This window comes from Carica papaya, chromosome 5, assembly GCF_054855325.1.
Source record: "Carica papaya isolate Zhongbai chromosome 5, ASM5485532v1, whole genome shotgun sequence".
NCBI lineage: Eukaryota > Viridiplantae > Streptophyta > Magnoliopsida > Brassicales > Caricaceae > Carica > Carica papaya.
Window position 1 is genome coordinate 31,527,759 of NC_142313.1, and position 20,578 is coordinate 31,548,336.

Genomic DNA, 20,578 nt, shown 5'->3' on the forward strand with positions numbered 1-20,578 from the left:
GTTCGAATATAAATAAAAATGCCCCTGATTCTTGACTCACGTTTGCGTATAAACCAGCGGACCATAGTTCCAGTCGCGCGTAACGTCGAACGACCAATCTGAAAAAAAATTGTTGCGATACGAGGACTTCCCAAGAGGTCACCCATCCCAGTACTACTCTCGCCCAAGCACACTTAACTGCAGAGTTCTGATGGGATCCAGTGCATTAGTGCTGGCGTGATGCCACTTGTTTAATTTTGCACTTCAAATACATACACTCCTTCTTTGTTCTTCCTCCTCCCATCATTTGTTTCCTTGTGCGTGCGCACTGCACCTCCCGTACTCGTTCTAATATCAAGTAAAATGCCACGGCGCCGTGACTCACATTTGCAAATAAACCTACGGACCATAAATCAAGTCGCGCGTAATGTCGAAAGAATCATCTGCAAAAAGATGGGTGCAACACGAGGACCTCCTAAGAAAATGGGTGAAATATAAGGACTTCGCAGGAGGTCACCCATCCGAGTACTTTTCTCGCCCAAGCACCCTTAACTGCGGAGGTCTGATAGAATCCGTTGCATTAGTGCTGGTATGATCCCTCATGTTTCATTCTGCACTACAAATACATACAGTCTTTCTCCTCCCATCCCCCATCCCGTCATTTGTTTCCTTGTGCGTGCACTCTGCATTTCTCTTTCTCGTTCTAATATCAAGTAATATGCCCCGGCACCGTGACTCATCTTTGTAAATGAACCAGCGGTTTATAATTCTATTCGCGCGTAACGTCTAACAACCCATCCGAAAAAAAATAGGTGCAACACGAGGGCTTCCGACGTGGTCACCCATCCGAGTATTATGCTCGCCCCAGCACACTTAACTGCGGAGTTCTGATGGGATCCGGTGCATTAGTGCTGTTATGATCGCACCTGTTTAATTTCGCACTGCAAATACATAAACTCATTCTCCTTTCTTCCCCCTCCAGCCATTTGTTTCCTTGTGCGTGCGCACTGCACCTCCCGTGCTCGTTCTAATATCAAGTAAAATGCTACGGTGCCGTAACTCACATTTACGAATAAACCTGAGGACCATAATTCAAGTCGAGCATATCGTCGAAAGAATCATCTGCAAAAAAATGGGTGCAACACGAGGACTTCCTAAGAAAATGGGTGAAATATAAGGACCTCGAAGGAGGTAACCCATGCTAGTACTACTCTCGCCCAAGCACCCCTAACTTGCGGAGTTCTGATAGAATCCGTTGCATTGGTGCTGGTATGATCGCACCTGTTTCATTCTACGCTGCAAATACATACACTTTTTCTCCCCCCATCCCCTCTCCCGTCATTTGTTTCCTTGTGCGTTCACACTGCACCTCTCCTTCTCGTTCTAATATCGATTAAAATGCCCCTGCTTCTTGACTCACATTTGCGTATAAACCAGCGGACCCTTGTTCCAGTCGCTCGTAAAGTCGAACGACCCGTCTGAAAAATAATTGGTGCGACACAAGAACTTCCCAAGAGGTCACCCATCCGAGTACTACTCTCGCCCAAGCACACTTAACTGCGGAGTTCTGATGGGATCCGGTGCATTAATACTGGTATGATCGCACCTGTTTAATTTCGCGCTGCAAATAATAAACTCCTTCTCCTCTCTTCCCCCTCCCGTTATTTGTTTCCTTGTGCGTGCGCACTGCACCTCTCGTTGTCGTTCAAATATCATGTAAAATGCCACGGTGCTGTGACTCACATTTGCGAATAAATCTGCGGACCATAATTAAAGTCGCGCGTAACGTCGAACGGCACATCTGAAAAAAAAATGTGTGCAACACGAGGACTTCACAAGAAAATGGGTGAAATATAAGGACTTCGCAGGAGGTAACCCATGCTAGTACTACTCTCGCCCAAGCACCCTTACCTACGAAGTTCTGATAGAATCCGATGCATTAGTGCTGGTATGATCGCACCTATTTCATTTCGTGCTGAAAATACATACACTCTTTCTCCTTCCCCCCCCCCCTCCCATCAATTGTTTCCTTGTGCGTTCACACTGCACCTCTCCTTCTCGTTCTAATATCGATTAAAATGCCCCTGCTTCTTGACTCACAATTGCATATAAACCAGCGGACCCCAGTTCCAGTCGCGCGAAACGTCGAACGACCCGTCTGAAAAAAAATTGGTGCGACACGAGGACTTTCTAAGAGGTCACCCATCCGAGTACTACTCTCTCCCAAGCACACTTAACTGCGGACTTCTGATGGGATCCGGTGCATTAGTGGTGGTATGATCGCACCCGTTTAATTCTGCGCTGCAAATACATAAACTCCTTCTCCTTTCTTCCCCCTCCCGTCATTTGTTTCCTTGTGCGTGCGCACTGCACCTCCCGTGCTCGTTTTAATATCAAGTAAAATGCTACGGTGCCGTGACTCACATTTGCGAATAAACCTGAGGACCATAATTCAAGTCGCGCGTATCGTCGAAAGAATCATCTGCAAAAAAATGGGTGCAACACCAGGACTTCCTAAGAAAATTGGTGAAATATAAGGACTTTGCAGGAGGTCACCCATCCTAGTGCTACTCTCGCCCAAGCACCCTTAACTTGCGGAGTTCTGATAGAATCCGTTGCACTGGTGCTGGTATGATTGCTCATGTTTCATTCTGCGCTGCAAATACATACACTTTTTCTCCCTCCATCCCCCCTCCCGTCATTTGTTTACTTGTTCGTGCACTCTGCATCTCTCCTTCTCGTTCTAATATCGATTAAAATGCCCCTGCTTCTTGACTCACATTTGCGTATGAACTAGGTGTCCCTACTTCCAGTCGCGCGTAACGTCGAACGACCCGTCTAAAAAAAAAATTAATGCGACACGAGGACTTTCCAGGAGGTCACCCATCCGAGTACTAATCTCGCCCAAGCACACTTAACTGCGGAGTTCTGATGGGATCCGGTGCATTCGTGCTGGTATGATCGCACTGGCTTAATTTCGCTCTGCAAATACATAAACTCCTTCTCCTCTCTTCCCCCTCCTGTCATTTGTTTCCTTGTGCGTGCGCACTGCACCTCTCGTTCTCGTTCAAATATCAAGTAAAATGCCACGGCGCTGTGACTCACATTTGCGAATAAATCTGCGGACCATAATTAAAGTCGTGCGAAACGTCGAACGGCACATCTGAAAAAAAGAAAATGGGTGCAACACGAGGACTTCACAAGAAAATGGGTGAAATATAAGGACTTTGCAGGAGGTAACCCATGCTAGTACTACTCTCGCCCAAGCAACCTTACCTACGGAGTTCTGATAGAATACGTTCCATTAGTGCTAGTATGATCACACCTGTTTCATTTCGTGCTGAAAATACATACACTCCTTCTCCTTCCCTCCCCCTCCCATCAATTGTTTCCTTGTGCGTTCACACTGCACCTCTCCTTCTCGTTCTAATATCGATTAAAATGCCTCTGCTTCTTGACTCACAATTGCGTATAAACCAGCGGACCCCAGTTCTAGTCGCGCGTAACATCGAACGACCCGTCTGAAAAAAAGTTGGTGCGACACGAGGACTTCCCAGGAGGTCACCCATCCGAGTACTACTCTCGCCCAAGCACACTTAACTACAGAGCTCTGATGGGATCCGGTGCATTAGTGCTGGTATGATCGCACCGGTTTAATTCTGTACTGTAAATACATAAACTCTTTCTCCATTCTTCCCCCTCCCGTCATTTGTTTCCTTGTGCGTGCGCACTGCACCTCCCGTGCTCGTTCTAATATCAAGTAAAATGCTACGGTGCCGTGACTCAAATTTGCGAATAAACCTGAGGACCATAATTCAAGTCGCGCGTATCGTCGAAAGAATCATCTGCAAAAAAATGGGTGCAACACCAGGACTTCCTAAGAAAATTGGTGAAATATAAGGACTTTGCAGGAGGTCACCCATCCTAGTGCTACTCTCGCCCAAGCACCCTTAACTTGCGGACTTCTGATAGAATCCGTTGCATTGGTGCTGGTATGATTGCTCATGTTTCATTCTGCGCTGCAAATACATACACTTTTTCTCCCTCCATCCCCCCTCCCGTCATTGGTTTCCTTGTGCGTGCACTCTGCATCTCTCCATCTCGTTCTAATATCGATTAAAATGCCCCAGCTTCTTGACTCACATTTGCGTATGAACTAGGGGACCCTAGTTCCAGTCGCGCGTAACGTCGAACGACCCGTCTAAGAAAAAAATTAGTGCGATACGAGGACTTCCCAGGAGGTCACCCATCCGAGAACTACTCTCGCCCAAGCACACTTAACTGCGGAGTTCTGATGGGATCCAGTGCATTAGTGCTGGTATGATCGCACCTATTTAATTTTGCGCTGCAAATACATAAATTCCTTCCCCTTTCTTCCCCCTCCCGTCATTTGTTTCCTTGTGCGTGCGCACTGCACCTCTCGTTCTCGTTCAAATATCAAGTAAAATGCCACGGTGCCGTGACTCACATTTACGAATAAATCTGCGGACCATAATTAAAGTCGCGCGTAATATCGAATGGCACATCTGAAAAAAAGAAAATGGGTGCAACACGAGAACTTCCCACGAGGTAACCCATCATTGTACTAGTTTCGCCAAAGCACACTTCACTGCGGAGTTCTGATGGGATCCGGTGCATTAGTGCTGGTATGATCCCACCTGTTTAATTTCGCACTGTAAATACATAAACTCATTCCCCTTTTTTTCCCCTCTCGTCATTTGTTTCCTTGTGCGTGCGCACAGCACCTCCCGTTCTCGTTCTAATATCAAGTAAAGTGCTACAGCGCCATGACTCACATTTGTGAATAAACCTGAGGACTATAATTCAAGTCGCGTGTAACGTCGAAAGAATCATCTGCAAAAAAATGGGTGCAACACGAGGACTTCACAAGAAAATGGGTGAAATATAAGGACTTCGCAGGAGGTAACCCATGCTAGTACTACTCTCGCTAAAGCATCCTTACCTACGGAGTTCTAATAGAATCCGTTGCATTTGTGCTGGTTTGATCGCACCTGTTTCATTTCGTGTTGAAAATACATACACTCCTTCTCCTTCCCTCCTTCTCCCATCAATTGTTTCCTTGTGCGTTCACACTGCACCTCTCCTTCTCGTTCGAATATCGATTAAAATGCCCCTGCTTCTTGACTCACATTTGCGTATAAACCAGCGGACATGAGTTCCAGTCGCGCATAACGTCAAACGACCCGTCTGGAAAAAAATTGTTGCGACACGAGGACTTCCCAGGAGGTCACCCATCCGAGTACTACTCTCGCCTAAGCACACTTAACTGCAGGTTTCTGATGGGATCCAGTACATTAGCGCTTGTATGATGCCACTTGTTTAATTTTGCGCTTCAAATACATATACTCCTTCTCTTTTCTTCTTCCTCCCGTCATTTGTTTCCTTGTGCGTGCGCACTGCACCTCCCGTACTCATTCTAATATCAAGCAAAATGCCACGGCGCCGTGACTCATATTTGCGAATAAACTTGCGGACCATAAATCAAATCGCGCGTAACGTCGAAAGAATCATCTGCAAAAAGATGGGTGCAACACGAGGACGTCCCAAGAAAATGGGTGAAATATAAGGACTTCGCAGGAGGTCACCCATCCGAGTACTTTTCTCGCCCAAGAACGCTTAACTGCGGAGTTCTGATAGAATCCGTTGCATTAGTGCGGGTATGATCCCTCATGTTTCATTCTGCACTGCTAATACATACACTCTTTCTCCTTCCATCCCCCGTCCTGTCATTTGTTTCCTTGTGCGTGCGCACTGCACCTCTCGTTCTCGTTTAAATATCAAGTAAAATGCCACGGCGCCGTGACTCACATTTGCGAATAAACCTGCGGACCATAAATCAAGCCGCGCGTAACGTCGAAAGAATCATCTGCAAAAAGATGGGTGCAACACGAGGACCTCCCAAGAAAATGGGTGAAATATAAGGACTTCGCAGGAGGTCACCCATCCGAGTACTTTTCTCGCCCAAGCACCCTTAACTGCGGAGTTCTGATAGAATCCGTTGCATTAGTGCTTGTATGATCCCTCATGTTTCATTCTGCACTGCAAATACATACACTCTTTCTCCTTCCATCCCCCGTCCCGTCATTTGTTTCCTTGTGCGTGCGCACTGCACCTCTCGTTCTCGTTCAAATATCAGGTAAAATGCCACGGCGCCGTGACTCACATTTGCGAATAAATCTTCGGACCATAATTAAAGTCGCGCGTAACGTCGAATGGCACATCTGAAAAAAAAAATGGGTGCATCACGAGGACTTCACAAGAAAATGGGTGAAATATAAGGACTTCGCAGGAGGTAACCCATGCTAGTACTACTCTCGCCCAAGCATCCTTACCTACGGAGTTCTGATGGGATCCAGTGCATTAGTGCGGGTATGATGCCACTTGTTTAATTTTGCGCTTCAAATACATACACTCTTTCTCTTTTCTTCCTCCTCCCGTCATTTGTTTCCTTGTGCGTGCGCACTGCACCTTCCGTACTCCTTCTAATATCAAGTAAAATGCAACGGCGCCGTGACTCACATTTGCGAATAAACCTGCGGACCATAAATCAAGTCGCCCGTAAGGTCGAAAGAATCATCTGCAAAAAGATGGGTGCAACACGAGGATCTCCCAAGAAAATGGGTGAAATATAAGGACTTCGCAGGAGGTCACCCATCCGAGTACTTCTCTCGCCCAAGCACCCTTAACTACGGAGTTATGATAGAATCCGTTGCATTAGTGCTGGTATGATCCCTCATGTTTCATTCCGCACTGCAAATACATACATTCTTTCTCATTCCATCCCCCCTCCCGTCATTTATTTTCTTGTGCGTGCACTCTGCATCTCTCTTTCTCGTTCTAATATCAAGTAATATGCCCCGGCACCGTGACTCACCTTTGCAAATGAACCAGCGGTTTATAATTCCATTCGCGCGTAATGTCGAACAACCCATCCAAAAAAAAATAGGTGCAACACGAGGGCTTCCCAGGTGGTCACCCATCCGAGTACTACCCTCGCCCAAGCACACTTAACTGCGGAGTTCTGATGGGATCCAGAGCTTTAGTGCTGGTATGATCGTACCTGTTTAATTTTCTGCTGTAAATACATACACTCCTTCTCCTTTCTTCCCCCTCCCGTCATTTGTTTCCTTGTGCGTTCACACTTCACCTCTCATTCTCGTTCTAATAGCGATTAAAATGCCCCTGCTTCTTGACTCACATTTGCGTATAAACCAGCGGACCCTAGTTCCAGACACGCGTAACGTCGAACGACCCTTCTGAAAAAAAAATTAGTGCGACACGAGGACTTCCCGTGAGGTCACCCATCCGAGTACTAATCTCGCCCAAGCACACTTAACTTCGGAGTTCTGATGGGATCCGGTGCATTAGTGCTGGTATGATCGCACCGGTTTAATTTCGCACTGCAAATACATAAACTCCTTCTCCTTTCGTCCCTCCCGTCATTTGTTTCCTTGTGTGTGCGCACTGCACCTCTCGTTCTCATTCAAACATCAAGTAAAATGCCACGGCGCCGTGACTCACATTTGCGAATAAATTTGTGGACCATAATTAAAGTCGCGCGTAACGTCGAACGACATATCTGAAAAAAAAAAATGGGTGCATCACGAGGACTTCACAAGAAAATGGGTGAAATATAAGGACTTCGCAGGAGGTAACCCATGCTAGTACTACTCTCGCCCAAGCACCCTTACCTACGGAGTTCTGATAGAATCCGTTGCATTAGTGCTGGTATGATCGCACCTGTTTCATTTCGTGCTGAAAATACATACACTCCTTCTCCTTCCCTCCCCCTTCCATCAATTGTTTCCTTGTGCGTTCACACTGCACCTCTCCTTCTCGTTCAAATATCAAGTAAAATGCCACGGCGCCGTGACTCACATTTGCGAATAAATCTGCGGACCATAATTAAAGTCGCGCGTAACGTCGAACGACACATCTGAAAAAAAGAAAATGGGTGTAACACGAGAACTTCCCAAGAGGTAACCCATCATTGCACTACTTTCGCCAAAGCACACTTAACTGCGGAGTTCTGATAGGATCCGGTGCATTTGTGCTGGTATGATCGCACCCGTTTAATTCCGCGCTGCAAATACATAAACTCCTTCTCCTTTCTTTCCCATCCCGTCATTTGTTTCCTTGTGCGTGCGCACTGCACCTCCCGTGCTCGTTCTAATATCAAGTAAAATGCTACGATGTCTTGACTCACATTTGCGAATAAACCTGACGACCATAATTCAAGTCGCGCGTATCGTCGAAAGAATCATCTGCAAAAAAATGGGTGCAACACGAGGACTTCCTAAGAAAATTTGTGAAATATAAGGACTTCGCAGGAGGTCACCCATCCTAGTGCTACTCTCGCCCAAGCACCCTTAACTTGCGGAGTTCTGATAGAATCCGTTGCATTGGTGCTGGTATGATTGCTCATGTTTCATTATGCGCTGCAAATACATACACTTTTTCTCCCTCCATCCCCCCTCCCGTCATTTGTCTCCTTGTGCGTGCGCACTGCACCTCCCGTGCTCGTTCTAATATAAAGTAAAATGCTACAGTGCCGTGACTCACATTTGCGAATAAAGCTGAGGACCATAATTTAAGTCGCGCGTATCGTCGAAAGAATCATCTGCAAAAAAATGGGTGCAACACGAGGACTTCCTAAGAAAATGGGTGAAATATAAGGACTTCGCAGGAGGTCACCCATCCTAGTGCTACTCTCGCCCAAGCACCCTTAACTTGCGGAGTTCTGATAGAATCCGTTGCATTGGTGCTGGTATGATTGCTCATGTTTCATTCTGCGCTGCAAATACATACACTTTTTCTCCCTCGATCCCCCCTCCCGTCATTTGTTTCCTTGTGCGTGCGCACTGCACCTCTCATTCTCGTTCAAATATCAAGTAAAATGCCACGGCGCCGTGACTCACATTTGCGAATAAATCTGCGGACCATAATTAAAGTCGCGCGTAATGTCGAACGGCACATCTTAAAAAAAGAAAATGGGTACAACACGAGAACTTCCCAGGAGATAACCCATCATTGTACTACTTTCGCCAAAGCACACTTAACTGCGGAGTTCTGATGGGATCCGGTGCATTTGTTCTAGTGTGACCGCACCTGTTTAATTTCGTGTTGAAAATACATTCACTCCTTCTTCCCTCCCCCCCTCCCATCATTTGTTTCCTTGTGCGTTCACACTACACCTCTCCTTCTCGTTCTAATATCGATTAAAATGCCTCTGATTCTTTACTCACATTTGCGTATAAACCAGCGGACCATAGTTCCAGTCGCGTGTAACGTCGAACGACCCATCTGAAAAAAAATTGTTGCGATACGAGGACTTCCCAAGAGGTCACCCATCCGAGTACTACTATCGCCAAAGCACACTTAACTGCAGAGTTCTGATGGGATCCAGTGCATTAGTGCTGGTATGATGCCACTTGTTTAATTTTGCGCTTCAAATACATACACTCCCTCTCTTTTCTTCCTCATCCCGTTATTTGTTTCCTTGTGCGTGCGCACTGCACCTCCCGTACTCGTTCTAATATCAAGTAAAATGCAACGGCGCCGTGACTCACATTTGCGAATAAACCTGCGGACTATAAATCAAGTCGCGCGTAACGTCAAAAGAATCATCTGCAAAAAGATGGGTGCAACACAAGGACCACCAAAGAAAATGGGTGAAATATAAGGACTTCGCAGGAGGTCACCCATCCGAGTACTTTTCTCGCCCAAGCACCCTTAACTTCGGAGTTCTGATAGAATCCGTTGCATTAGTGCTGGTATGATCCCTCATGTTTCATTCTGCACTGCAAATACATACACTCTTTCTCCTTCCAACCCCCCTCCCGTCATTTGTTTCCTTGTGCGTGCACTCTGCATCTCTCTTTCTCGTTCTAATATTAAGTAATATGCCCCGGCACCGTGACTCACCTTTGCAAATGAACCAGCGGTTTATAATTCCATTCGCGCGTAACGTCGAACAACCCATCCGAAAAAAAAAATAGGTGCAACATGAGGGCTTCCCAGGTGGTGACCCATCCGAGTACTACTCTCGCCCAAGCACACTTAACTGCGGAGTTCTGATGGGATCCGGAGCTTTAGTGCTGGTATGATCGCACCTGTTTAATTTTGTGCTGCAAATACATACACTCCTTCTCATTTCTTCACCCTCTCGTCATTTGTTTCCTTGTGCGTTCACACTTCACCTCTCATTCTCGTTCTAATATCGATTAAAATGCCCCTGCTTCTTGACTCACATTTGCGTATAAACCAGCGGACCCTAGTTCCAGAAGCGTATAACGTCGAACGACCTGTCTGAAAAAAAATTGGTGCGACACGAGGACTTCCGAGGAGATCAACCATCCAAGTACTAATCTCGCCTAAGCATACTTAACTGCGGAGTTCGGATGGGATCCGGGGCTTTAGTGCTGGTATGATCGCACCTGTTTAGTTTTGCGCTGCAGATACATACACTCCTTCCCCTTTCTTCCCCCTCTCGTCATTTGTTTCCTTGTGCGTGCGGACTGCACCTCCCGTTCTCGTTCTAATATCAAGTAAAATTCTACAGCACCGTGACTCACATTTGCGAATAAACCTGAGGACCATAATTCAAGTCGCGCGTAACGTTGAAAGAATCATCTGTAAAAAAATGGGTGCAACACGAGGACTTCACAAGAAAATGGGTGAAATATAAGGACTTCGCAGGAGGTAACCAATGCTAGTACTACTCTCGCCCAAGCACCCTTACCTACGGAGTTCTGATAGAATCTGTGGCATTAGTGCTGGTATGATCGCACCTGTTTCATTTCGTGCTGAAAATACATACACTCCTTCTCCTTCCCTCCCCCTCCCCCTCCCATCAATTGTTTCCTTGTGCGTTCACACTGCACCTCTCCTTCTCGTTCTAATATCGATTAAAATGCCACTGCTTCTTGACTCACATTTGCGTATAAACCAACGGACCATAGTTCCAGTCGCGCGTAACGTCGAACGACCCGTCTGAGAAAAAATTGGTGCGACACGAGGACTTCCCAGGCGGTCACCCATCCGAGTACTACTCTCGCCCAAGCACACTTAACTGCAAAGTTCTGATGGGATCCAGTGCATTAGTGCTGGTATGATGCCACTTGTTTAATTTTGCGCTTCAAATACATACACTCCTTCTCTTTTCTTACTCCTCCTGTCATTTGTTTCCTTGTGCGTGCGCACTGCACCTCCCGTACTCGTTCTAATATCAAGTAAAATGCCACGGCGCCGTGACTCACATTTGCGAATAAACCTGCGGACCATAAATCAAGTCACGCATAACGTCGAAAGAATCATCTGCAAAAAGATGGGTGCAACACGAGGACCTCCCAAGAAAATGGGTGAAATATAAGGACTTCGCAGGAGGTCACCCATCTGAGTACTTTTCTCGCCCAAGCACCCTTAACTGCGGAGTTCTGATAGAATCCGTTACATTAGTGCTGGTATGATCCCTCATGTTTCATTCTGCACTGCAAATACATACACTCTTTCTCCGCCCATCCCCCCTCCCGTCATTTGTTTCCTTGTGGGTGCACTCTGCATCTCTCTTTCTCGTTCTAATATCAAGTAATATGCCCCAGCACCGTGACTCACCTTTGCAAATAAACCAGCGGTTTATAATTCCATTCGCGCGTAACGTCGAACAACCCATCCGGAAAAAAATAGGTGCAACACGAGGGCTTCCCAAGTGGTCACCCATCCGAGTACTACCCTCGCCCAAGCACGCTTAACTGCGGAGTTCTGATGGGATCCGCTGCTTTAGTGCTGGTATGATCACACTAGTTTCATTTTGTGCTGAAAATACATACACTCCTTCTCCTTCCCTCCCCCTCCCATCAATTGTTTCTTTGTGCGTTCACACTGCACCTCTCCTTCTCGTTCTAATATCGATTAAAATGCCCCTGCTTCTTGACTCACATTTGCGGATAAACCAGCGTACCCTAATTCCAGTCGCGCGTAACGTCGAACGACCCATCTGAAAAAAAATTGGTGCGACACGAGGACTTCCCAGGAGGTAACCCATCTGAGTACTACTGTCGCCCAAGCACACTTAACTGCGGAGTTCTGACGGGATCCGGTGCATTAGTGCTGGTATGATCGCACCTGTTTAATTCTGCACTGCAAATACATAAACTCCTTCTCCTTTCTTCCCCCTCCCATCATTTGTTTCCTTGTGCGTGCGCACTGCACCTCCCGTGCTCGTTCTAATATAAAGTAAAATGCTACGGTGCCGTGACTCACATTTGCGAATAAACCTGAGGACCATAATTCAAGTCGCGCGTATCGTCGAAAGAATCATCTAAAAAAAATTGGGTGCAACACGAGGACTTCCTAAGAAAATGGGTGAAATATAAGGACTTCGCAAGAGGTCACCCATCCTAGTGCTACTCTCGCCCAAACACCTTTAACTTGCGGAGTTCTGATAGTATCCGTTGCATTGATGCTGGTATGATTGCTCATGTTTGATTCTGCGCTACAAATACATACACTTTTTCTCCCTCCATCCCCCCTCCCGTCATTTGTTTCCTTGTGCGTGCACTCTGCATCTCTCCTTCTCGTTCTAATATCGATTAAAATGCCCCTGCTTCTTGACTCACATTTGCGTATAAACCAGTGGACCCTAGTTCCAGTCGCGCGTAACGTCGAACGACCCGTCTGAAAAAAAAAATTAGGGCGACACGAGGACTTCCCAGGAGGTCACCCATCTGAGTACTACTATCGCCCAAGCACACTTAACTGCGGAGTTCTGATGGGATCCGGTGCATTAGTGCTGGTATGATCGCACCTATTTAATATTGAGCTGCAAATACATAAACTCCCGTCATTTGTTTCCTTGTGCGTCAGCACTGCGCCTCTCGTTAATATTCAAATATCAATTAAAATTCCACGGCGCCGTGACTCACATTTGCGAATAAATCTGCAGACCATAATTAAAGTCGCGCGTAACGTCGGGCGGCACATTTGAAAAAAAGAAAAAGGGTGCAACACTAGAACTTCCCAGGAGGTAACCCATCATTGTACTACTTTCGCCAAAGCACAGTTAATTGCGGAGTTCTGATGGGATCCGGTGCATTTGTGCTGGTGTGACCGCACCTGTTTAATTTCGTGCTGAAAATACATACACTCCTTCTTCCCTCCCCCCCTCCCATCATTTGTTTCCTTGTGCGTTCACACTGCACCTCTCCTTCTCGTTCTAATATCGATTAAAATGCCCCTGATTCTTGACTCACATTTGCGTATAAACCAGTGGACCATAGTTCTAGTCGCGTGTAACGTCGAACAACCCGTCTGAAAAAAAATTGGTGCGACACGAAGACTTCCCAGGAGGTCACCCATCCGAGTACTACTCTCGCCCAAGCACACTTAACTGCAGAGTTCTGATGGGATCCGGTGCATTACTGCTGGTATGATCGCACCCGTTTAATTTCGCGCTGCAAATATATAAACTCCTTCTCCTTTCTTCCCCCTCCCGTCATTTGTTTCCTTGTGCGTGCGCACTGCACCTCCTGTGCTCGTTCTAATATCAATTAAAATACTACGGTGCCGTGACTCACATTTGCGAATAAACCTGATGACCATAATTCAAGTCGCGCGTATCGTCGAAAGAATCATCTGCAAAAAAATGGGTGGAACACGAGGACTTCCTAAGAAAATGGGTGAAATATAAGGACTTCGCAGGAGGTCACCCATCCTAGTGCTACTCTAAAACCAAGCAACCTTAACTTGCGGAGTTCTGATAGAATCCATTGCATTGGTGCTGGTATGATTGCTCATGTTTCATTTCGTGCTGAAAATACATAAACTCCTTCTCCTTCCCTCCCCCTTCCATCAATTGTTTCCTTGTGCGTTCACACTGCACCTCTCCTTCTCGTGCCCCTGCTTCTTGACTCACATTTGTGGATAAACCAGCGTACCCTAATTTCAGTCGCGCGTAACGTCGAACGACCCATCTGAAAAAAAATTGGTGCGACACGAGGACTTCCCAGGAGGTAACCCATCTGAGTACTACTGTCGCCCAAGAACACTTAACTGCGGAGTTCTGACAGGATCCGGTGCATTAGTGCTGGTATGATCGCACCCGTTTAATTCTGCGCTGCAAATACATAAACTCCTTCTCCTTTCTTCCCCCTCCCGTCATTTGTTTCCTTGTGCATGCGCACTGCACCTCCCTTGCTCGTTCTAATATAAAGTAAAATGCTACGGTGCCGTGACTCACATTTGCGAATAAACCTGAGGACCATAATTCAAGTCGCGCGTAACGTCGAAAAAATCATCTGAAAAAAAATGGGTGCAACATGAGGACTTCACAAGAAAATGGGTGAAATATAAGGACTTCGCAGGAGGTAACCCATGCTAGTACTACTCTCGCCCAAGCACCCTTACCTACGGAGTTCTGATAGAATCCGTTGCATTAGTGCTGGTATGATCGCACCTCTTTAATTTCGCGCTGCAAATACATATACTCCTCCTTTCTTCCCCCTCCCGTCATTTGTTTCCTTGTGCGTTCACACTTCACCTCTCATTTTCATTCTAATATTGATTAAAATGCCCCTGCTTCTTGACTCACATTTGCATATAAACCAGCGGACCATAGTTCCAGTAGCGCGTAACGTCGAACGACATATCCGAAAAAAAATTGTTGCAATATGAGGACTACCCAAGAGGTCACCCATCCGAGTACTACTCTTGCCCAAGCACACTTGACTGCAGAGTTCTGATGGGATCCAGTGCATTAGTGCTGGTATGATGCCACTTGTTTAATTTTGCGCTTCAAATACATATACTCCTTTTTTCTTCCTCCTCCCGTCATTTGTTTCCTTGTGCGTGCGCACTGCACCTCCCGTACTCGTTATAATATCAAGTAAAATGTCACGGCGCCGTGACTCAAATTTGCGAATAAACTTGCGGACCATAAATCAAGTCGCGCGTAATATCGAAAGAATCATCTACAAAAAGATGGGTGCAACACGAGGACCTCCCAAGAAAATGGGTGAAATATAAGGACTTCGCAGGAGGTCACCCATCCGAGTACTTTTCTCGCCCAAGCACCCTTAACTGCGAAGTTCTGATATAATCTGTTGCATTAGTGCTGGTATGATCCCTCATGTTTCATTCTGCACTGCAAATACATACACTCTTTCTCCTTCCATCCCTCCTCCCGTCATTTGTTTCCTTGTGCGTGCACTCTGCATCTCTCTTTCTCGTTCTAATATCAAGTAATATGCCCCGGCACCGTGACTCACCTTTGCAAATGAACCAGCGGATTATAATTCCATTCGCGCGTAACGTCGAACAACCCACTCGAAAAAAAATAGGTGCAACACGAGGGCTTCTCAGGTGGTCACCCATCCAAGTACTACCCTCACCCAAGCACACTTAACTGCGGAGTTCTGATGGGATCCGGAGCTTTAGTGCTGGTATGATCGCACCTATTTAATTTCGCGCTGCAAATACATACACTCCTTCTCCTTTCTTCCCCCTCCCATCATTTGTTTCCTTGTGCGTTCATACTTCACCTCTCATTCTCGTTCTAATATCGATTAAAATACCCCTACTTCTTGACTCACATTTGCGTATAAACCAGTGGACCCTAGTTCCAGACGCGCGTAACGTCGAACGACCAGTCTGAAAAAAAATTGGTTCGACACGAGGACTTCTCAGGAGGACAACCATCCGAGTACTAATCTCGCCCAAGCACACTTAACTGCGGAGTTCTGATGGGATCCGGTGCATTAGTGCTGGTATGATCGCACCCGTTTAATTTCGCGCTGCAAATACATAAACTCCTTCTCCTTTCTTCCACCTCCCATCATTTGTTTCCTTGTGCGTGCGCACTGCACCTCCCTTGCTCGTTCTAATATCAAGTAAAATGCTACGGTGCCGTGACTCACATTTGCGAATAAACCTGAGGACCATAATTCAAGTCGCGCGTATCGTCGAAAAAATCATCTGCAAAAAAATGGGTGCAACATGAGGACTTCCTAAGAAAATGGGTGAAATATAAGGACTTCGCAGGAGGTCACCCATCCTAGTGCTACACTCGCCCAAGCACCCTTAACTTGCGGAGTTCTGATAGAATCCGTTACATTGGTGCTGGTATGATTGCTCATGTTTCATTTTGCACTACAAATACATACACTTTTTCTCCCTCCATCCCCCCTCTCGTCATTTGTTTCGTTGTGCGTGCACTCTGCATCTCTCTTTCTCGTTCTAATATCGATTAAAATGCCCCTGCTTCTTGACTCACATTTGCGTATAAACCAGTGGACTCTAGTTCCAGTCGCACGTAATGTCGAACGACTTGTCTAAAAAAAAAAATTAGTGCGACAAGAGGACTTCCCAGAAGGTCACCCATCCGAGTACTACTCTCTCCCAAGCACACTTAACTGCGGAATTTTGATGGGATCCGGTGCATTAGTGCTTGTATGATCGAACCTGTTTAATTTCGCGCTGCAAATACATAAACTCCTTCTCCTTTCTTCCCCCTCCCGTCATTTGTTTCCTTGTGCGTGCGCACTGCACCTCTCGTTCTCGTTCAAATATCAAGTAAAATACCACGGCGATGTGACTCACATTTGCGAATAAATCTGCGGACCATAATTAAAGTCGCGCGTAATGTCGAACGGCACATCTGAAAAAAAGAAAATGGCTGCAACACGAGAACTTCCCAAGACGTAACCCATCATTGTACTACTTTCGCCAAAGCACACTTAACTGCGGAGTTCTTATGGGATCCGTTGCATTTGTGCTGGTATGATCGCACCCGTTTAATTCCGCGCTGCAAATACATAAGCTCCTTCTCTTTTCTTTCCCCTCCCGTCATTTGTTTCCTTGTGCGTGCGCACTGCACCTCCCGTGCTCGTTCTAATATCAAATAAAATGCTACGGTGCCGTGACTCACATTTGCAAATAAACCTGAGGATCATAATTCAAGTCGCGCGTATCGTCGAAAGAATCATCTGCAAAAAAATGGGTGCAACACGAGGACTTCATAAGAAAATGGATGAAATATAAGGACTTTCCAGGAGGTCACCCATCCTAGTGCTTCTCTCGCCCAAGCACCCTTAACTTGCGGAGTTCTGATAGAATCCGTTGCATTGGTGCTGGTATGATTGCTCATGTTTCATTCTGCGCTGCAAATACATACACTTTTTCTCCCTCCATCCCCCCTCCCGTCATTTATTTCCGTGTGCGTGCACTCTGCATCTCTTTTTCTCGTTCTAATATCAATTAAAATGCCCCTGCTTCTTGACTCACATTTGCGTATAAACCAGTGGACCCTAGTTCCAGTCGCGCGTAACGTCGAACGACCCGTCTGAAAAAAAAATTAGTGCGACACGAGGACTTCCCAGGAGGTCACCCATCCGAGTACTACTCTCGCCTAAGCACACTTAAATGCGGAGTTCTGATGGGATCCGGTGCATTAGTGCTGGTATGATCGCAGCTGTTTAATTTTGCGCTGCAAATACATAAACTCATTCCCCTTTCTTCCCCCTCCCGTCATTTGTTTCCTTGAGCGTGCGCACTGCACCTCCCGTTCTCGTTCTAATATCAAGTAAAATGCTACAGCGCCGTGACTCACATTTGTGAATAAACCTGAGGACCATAATTCAAGTCGCGCGTAACGTCGAAAGAATCATCTGCAAAAAAATGGGTGCAACACGAGGACTTCACAAGAAAATGGATGAAATATAAGGACTTCGCAGGAGGTAACCCATGCTAGTACTACTCTCGCCCAAGCACCCTTACCTACGGAGTTCTAATAGAATCAGTTACATTAGTGCTGGTATGATCGCACCTGTTTCATTTCGTGCTGAAAATATATACACTCCTTCTCCTTCCCTCCCCCTCCCATCAATTGTTTCCTTGTGCGTTCACACTGCACCTCTCATTCTCGTTCTGATATCGATTAAAATGCCCCTGCTTCTTGACCCACATTTGCGTATAAACCAGCGGACCCCAGTTCCAGCCACGCGTAACGTCGAACGACCCGTCTGAAAAAAAATTAGTGCGACACGAGGACTTCCCAAGATGTCACCCATCCGAGTACTAATCTCGCCCAAGCACACTTAACTGCGGAGTTCTGATGGGATCCGGTGCATTAGTTCTTGTATGATCACACCAGTTTAATTTCCTGCTGCAAATACATAAACTCCTTCTCCTTTCTTCCCCCTCCCGTCATTTGTTTCCTTGTGCGTGCGCACTTCACCTCCCGTGCTCGTTCTAATATCAAGTAAAATGCTAGAGTGCTGTGACTCACATTTGCTAATAAACCTGAGGACCATAATTCAAGTCGCGTGTATCGTCGAAAGAATCATCTGCAAAAAAATGGGTGCAACACGAGGACTTCCTAAGAAAATGGGTGAAAGATATGGACTTCGGAGGAGGTCACCCATCCTAGTGCTACTCTCGCCCAAGCACCCTTAACTTGCGGAGTTCTGATAGAATCCGTTGCATTGGTGCTGGTATGATTGCTCATGTTTCATTCTGCGCTGCAAATACATACACTTTTTCTCCCTCCATCCCCCCTCCTGTCAATTGTTTCCTTGTGCGTGCACTCTGCATCTCTCCTTCTCATTCTAATATCGATTAAAATGCCCCTGCTTCTTGACTCACATTTGCGTATAAACCAGCTGACCCTAGTTTCAGTCCCGCGTAACGTCGAACGACCTGTCTGAAAAAAAATTAGTGCGACACGAGGACTTCCCAAGAGGTCACCCATCCGAGTACTACTCTCGCCCAACCACACTTAACTGCGGAGTTCTGATGGGATCCGGTGCATTAGTGCTGGTATGATCGAACCCGTTTAATTCCGCGCTGCAAATACATAAACTCCTCCTTTCTTTCCCCTCCCGTCATTTGTTTCCTTGTGCGTGCGCACTGCGCCTCCCGTGATCGTTCTAATATCAAGTAAAATGCTACGGTGCCGTGACTCACATTTACGAATAAACCTGAGGACCATAATTCAAGTCGTGCGTATCGTCGAAAGAATCATCTGCAAAAAAAATGGTTGCAACACGAGGACTTCCTAAGAAAATGGGTGAAATATAAGGACTTCGCAGGAGGTCACCCATCCTAGTGCTACTCTCGCCCAAGCACCCTTAACTTGCAGATTTCTGATAGAATCCGTTGCATTCGTGCTGGTATGATTGCTCATGTTTCATTCTGCGCTGCAAATATACACACTTTTTCTCCCTCCATCCCCCCTCCCGTCATTTATTTCCATGTGCGTGCACTCTGCATCTCTCCTTCTCGTTCTAATATCGATTAAAATGCCCCTGCTTCTTGACTCACATTTGCGTATAAACCAGTGGACCCTACTTCTAGTCGCGCGTAACGTCGAACGACCCGTCTGAAAAAAGAATTAATGCGACACGAGGACTTCCCAGGAGGTCACCCATTCGAGTACTACTCTCGCCCAAGCACACTTAACTGCGGAGTTCTGATGGGATCCGGTGCATTAGTGCTGGTATGATCGCACCCGTTTAATTCTGCGCTGCAACTACATAAACTACTTCTCCCTTCTTCCTCCTCCCGTCATTTGTTTCCTTGTGCGTGCGCACTGCGCCTCCCGTGATCGTTCTAATATCAAGTAAAATGCTACGGTGCCGTGACTCACATTTACGAATAAACCTGAGGACCATAATTCAAGTCGTGCGTATCGTCGAAAGAATCATCTGCAAAAAAAATGGTTGCAACACGAGGACTTCCTAAGAAAATGGGTGAAATATAAGGACTTCGCAGGAGGTCACCCATCCTAGTGCTACTCTCACCCAAGCACCTTTAACTTGCGGATTTCTGATAGAATCCGTTGCATTCGTGCTGGTATGATTGCTCATGTTTCATTCTGCGCTGCAAATATACACACTTTTTCTCCCTCCATCCCCCCTCCCGTCATTTATTTCCATGTGCGTGCACTCTGCATCTCTCCTTCTCGTTCTAATATCGATTAAAATGCCCCTGCTTCTTGACTCACATTTGCGTATAAACCAGTGGACCCTACTTCTAGTCGTGCGTAACGTCGAACGACCCGTCTGAAAAAAGAATTAATGCGACACGAGGACTTCCCAGGAGGTCACCCATTCGAGTACTACTCTCGCCCAAGCACACTTAACTGCGGAGTTCTGATGGTATCCGGTGCATTAGTGCTGGTATGATAGCAACTGTTTAATTCTGCGCAGCAAATACATAAACTCCTTCTCCTTTCTTCCCCCTCCCATTATTTGTTTCCTTGTGCGTGCGCACTGCACCTCTCGTTGTCGTTCAAATATCAAGTAAAATGCCACGGCGCCGTGACTCACATTTGCGAATAAATCTGCGGACCATAATTAAAGTCGCGCATAACGACGAACTGCACATCTGAAAAAATGAAAATAGGTGCAACACGAGAACTTCCCAAGAGGTAACCCATCATTGTACTACTTTCGCCAAAGCACACTTAACTGCGGAGTTCTGATGGGATCCGGTGCATTTGTGCTGTTTGATCGCACCTGTTTAATTTCGTGCTGAAAATACATACACTCCTTCTTCCCTCCCCCCTCCAATCATTTGTTTCCTT

General features: G+C 46.3%; 9 non-coding genes and 23 pseudogenes across 9 annotated transcripts; all 32 read right to left on the bottom strand.

Annotated features, from left to right (window-relative positions):
• Positions 1 to 109: 109 nt before the first annotated feature.
• Positions 110 to 227, bottom strand: LOC148264815 (5S ribosomal RNA; annotated as a pseudogene).
• Positions 228 to 788: 561 nt separating this feature from the next.
• On the bottom strand, positions 789 to 907 carry LOC148264816 (5S ribosomal RNA; annotated as a pseudogene).
• A 561-nt stretch (positions 908 to 1,468) lies between these two features.
• LOC148264817 (5S ribosomal RNA) lies at positions 1,469 to 1,587 on the bottom strand. Its single transcript, XR_015819610.1, has one exon. It is a non-coding gene; the product is annotated as a 5S ribosomal RNA (ribosomal RNA).
• Positions 1,588 to 2,148: 561 nt separating this feature from the next.
• On the bottom strand, positions 2,149 to 2,267 carry LOC148264818 (5S ribosomal RNA; annotated as a pseudogene).
• Positions 2,268 to 2,829: 562 nt separating this feature from the next.
• LOC148264819 (5S ribosomal RNA) lies at positions 2,830 to 2,948 on the bottom strand. Its single transcript, XR_015820001.1, has one exon. It is a non-coding gene; the product is annotated as a 5S ribosomal RNA (ribosomal RNA).
• Positions 2,949 to 3,511: 563 nt separating this feature from the next.
• LOC148264820 (5S ribosomal RNA) lies at positions 3,512 to 3,630 on the bottom strand. The gene has a single exon (XR_015820211.1). It is a non-coding gene; the product is annotated as a 5S ribosomal RNA (ribosomal RNA).
• Positions 3,631 to 4,192: 562 nt separating this feature from the next.
• LOC148264821 (5S ribosomal RNA) lies at positions 4,193 to 4,311 on the bottom strand (annotated as a pseudogene).
• A 209-nt stretch (positions 4,312 to 4,520) lies between these two features.
• LOC148264822 (5S ribosomal RNA) lies at positions 4,521 to 4,639 on the bottom strand (annotated as a pseudogene).
• A 2,304-nt stretch (positions 4,640 to 6,943) lies between these two features.
• LOC148264823 (5S ribosomal RNA) lies at positions 6,944 to 7,062 on the bottom strand. Its single transcript, XR_015820179.1, has one exon. It is a non-coding gene; the product is annotated as a 5S ribosomal RNA (ribosomal RNA).
• Positions 7,063 to 7,268: 206 nt separating this feature from the next.
• On the bottom strand, positions 7,269 to 7,387 carry LOC148264824 (5S ribosomal RNA). Its single transcript, XR_015820935.1, has one exon. It is a non-coding gene; the product is annotated as a 5S ribosomal RNA (ribosomal RNA).
• Positions 7,388 to 7,951: 564 nt separating this feature from the next.
• On the bottom strand, positions 7,952 to 8,070 carry LOC148264825 (5S ribosomal RNA; annotated as a pseudogene).
• Positions 8,071 to 8,991: 921 nt separating this feature from the next.
• On the bottom strand, positions 8,992 to 9,110 carry LOC148264826 (5S ribosomal RNA; annotated as a pseudogene).
• A 558-nt stretch (positions 9,111 to 9,668) lies between these two features.
• On the bottom strand, positions 9,669 to 9,787 carry LOC148264827 (5S ribosomal RNA; annotated as a pseudogene).
• A 208-nt stretch (positions 9,788 to 9,995) lies between these two features.
• On the bottom strand, positions 9,996 to 10,114 carry LOC148264828 (5S ribosomal RNA). Its single transcript, XR_015820413.1, has one exon. It is a non-coding gene; the product is annotated as a 5S ribosomal RNA (ribosomal RNA).
• A 205-nt stretch (positions 10,115 to 10,319) lies between these two features.
• On the bottom strand, positions 10,320 to 10,438 carry LOC148264829 (5S ribosomal RNA; annotated as a pseudogene).
• A 565-nt stretch (positions 10,439 to 11,003) lies between these two features.
• LOC148264830 (5S ribosomal RNA) lies at positions 11,004 to 11,122 on the bottom strand (annotated as a pseudogene).
• Positions 11,123 to 11,682: 560 nt separating this feature from the next.
• Positions 11,683 to 11,801, bottom strand: LOC148264831 (5S ribosomal RNA). Its single transcript, XR_015819957.1, has one exon. It is a non-coding gene; the product is annotated as a 5S ribosomal RNA (ribosomal RNA).
• Positions 11,802 to 12,006: 205 nt separating this feature from the next.
• Positions 12,007 to 12,125, bottom strand: LOC148264832 (5S ribosomal RNA; annotated as a pseudogene).
• Positions 12,126 to 12,688: 563 nt separating this feature from the next.
• LOC148264833 (5S ribosomal RNA) lies at positions 12,689 to 12,807 on the bottom strand (annotated as a pseudogene).
• A 189-nt stretch (positions 12,808 to 12,996) lies between these two features.
• On the bottom strand, positions 12,997 to 13,115 carry LOC148264834 (5S ribosomal RNA; annotated as a pseudogene).
• Positions 13,116 to 13,319: 204 nt separating this feature from the next.
• Positions 13,320 to 13,438, bottom strand: LOC148264835 (5S ribosomal RNA; annotated as a pseudogene).
• A 543-nt stretch (positions 13,439 to 13,981) lies between these two features.
• Positions 13,982 to 14,100, bottom strand: LOC148264836 (5S ribosomal RNA; annotated as a pseudogene).
• Positions 14,101 to 15,332: 1,232 nt separating this feature from the next.
• LOC148264837 (5S ribosomal RNA) lies at positions 15,333 to 15,451 on the bottom strand. Its single transcript, XR_015820433.1, has one exon. It is a non-coding gene; the product is annotated as a 5S ribosomal RNA (ribosomal RNA).
• A 205-nt stretch (positions 15,452 to 15,656) lies between these two features.
• Positions 15,657 to 15,775, bottom strand: LOC148264838 (5S ribosomal RNA; annotated as a pseudogene).
• Positions 15,776 to 16,338: 563 nt separating this feature from the next.
• Positions 16,339 to 16,457, bottom strand: LOC148264839 (5S ribosomal RNA; annotated as a pseudogene).
• A 209-nt stretch (positions 16,458 to 16,666) lies between these two features.
• Positions 16,667 to 16,785, bottom strand: LOC148264840 (5S ribosomal RNA; annotated as a pseudogene).
• Positions 16,786 to 17,347: 562 nt separating this feature from the next.
• LOC148264841 (5S ribosomal RNA) lies at positions 17,348 to 17,466 on the bottom strand (annotated as a pseudogene).
• Positions 17,467 to 18,025: 559 nt separating this feature from the next.
• Positions 18,026 to 18,144, bottom strand: LOC148264842 (5S ribosomal RNA; annotated as a pseudogene).
• Positions 18,145 to 18,705: 561 nt separating this feature from the next.
• LOC148264843 (5S ribosomal RNA) lies at positions 18,706 to 18,824 on the bottom strand (annotated as a pseudogene).
• A 560-nt stretch (positions 18,825 to 19,384) lies between these two features.
• LOC148264844 (5S ribosomal RNA) lies at positions 19,385 to 19,503 on the bottom strand. The gene has a single exon (XR_015819638.1). It is a non-coding gene; the product is annotated as a 5S ribosomal RNA (ribosomal RNA).
• Positions 19,504 to 20,066: 563 nt separating this feature from the next.
• On the bottom strand, positions 20,067 to 20,185 carry LOC148264845 (5S ribosomal RNA; annotated as a pseudogene).
• A 209-nt stretch (positions 20,186 to 20,394) lies between these two features.
• LOC148264846 (5S ribosomal RNA) lies at positions 20,395 to 20,512 on the bottom strand (annotated as a pseudogene).
• Positions 20,513 to 20,578: the final 66 nt, after the last annotated feature.